This window comes from Echinops telfairi, unplaced genomic scaffold, assembly GCF_000313985.2.
Source record: "Echinops telfairi isolate 266 unplaced genomic scaffold, ASM31398v2 ScPeMD7_7470;HRSCAF=8508, whole genome shotgun sequence".
Lineage (NCBI taxonomy): Eukaryota > Metazoa > Chordata > Mammalia > Afrosoricida > Tenrecidae > Echinops > Echinops telfairi.
Genome location: NW_022111374.1, coordinates 39,987 through 41,319, shown reverse-complemented (window position 1 = coordinate 41,319; position 1,333 = coordinate 39,987).

Sequence of the window (1,333 nt, the reverse complement as noted above, 5' to 3'; positions counted from 1 at the left end):
GTTCTACCCAGGAGCGAGTGGTCCGTGGTTTCTCTGAGCTTCCAAAGCGACCTCTGTCCCTGGGTTTCCTCCAACAACCTTGGGGGGGTAGGGGGGGCGTTGTGTGTGGATCTGATGAAGGTGCATGTTCGGCCTCCAGCTTGACCTTCAGAGACTCAGAGGTCAGGTCCCTGGTCCCCAGACCACACTTGGTGGTGGTTCACAGGAAGTCAGAGATGTCTGTCATTGGGGAGGGAGAGGCGGGCTGGCCCCAGACTGGATTTTGGGGGTGGATCAAAGAGGGGGATAAGGCCTTGCATTCTGGGTTGGGGGGCCAGGCAGGCATCCCTGTTTCTGCTTCCTGGCTAGATGACCCTCTATCCGCTGCCCCTGCAAGTTACTTGGTGGACAAGTCTTTGACCCCCAGGGCTGGCCGCCCTCTGACCACTCCCTGCAGAATCCCCCAGTTAGCTTAGAGCCCTTGGGGACCTGGTCACATCTCCACTCACCCAAGACCTCTGGGCCTGCCCGCCCCACCTCTGTCCTAATAGAGTCTTGGCAGCTGCAGGCTAAAAGGCTGAAGTGTGATTACAGCTTTTCCAAAAAGCCTCATATAACCCTTCATCTTTCCCTCCCCCTTTCCCCTCCCCCAAGCTTACGGAAGCTCCCACCCCCTCCGCCCCTAGGTGCAGACACCTCCCAGTGAGAGGGGGCCTTGAGGGTGAGTTCATCCTCTCGCAATAGGAGGCTGGCAGGGCGTAGTACTGGTTACCCACCGGGCTGCCCATCCCGAGGTCAGCCATTGGAAACCCTCCACCCCTCCTCGGGAGAAAGACGAGGTTTTCTGTCCCCCCCTCCCCCCGAAAAGAGTTAGCGTCTCAGGGGAAGATAGGGGTAAAAGGAGAGCTTACAAAATGGTCTGCGATTGATCGTGAGATCAATGATCTCCTCCCCCCTATCGATACGGTGAGTGATGGGTAAACTGCATGGTGTGCGAATTACATGCCAACGAAATGATTTGTTTTGAAAAAAGGAAGAGGTACAGTCTCAGGATCCCCCGGGCAGCTCTGCTCTGCCCCGTAGGAGGCAGTATGTGTCAGAAGCAACTCCATCTCAGCAGTGTGCGTGAGTTGTGTGTGTGGGTGTCTCCTAAACTGGGTCCCTATTAGGAGAAGTAGACATCACAGAGTGATCCTGGCCACCCCGCCAGGAGTCAGCTCTGTGCAGCTGGTGGCCTACAGGTTACATGTTTGGGCTACGATGAAAGATGGGCTTCCCACCCCCATCAAGTGTTACAGCCTCAGAAACCCACAGGGGAGCCATGAGTCAGTACTGACTCCATGCAGGTGAGGAG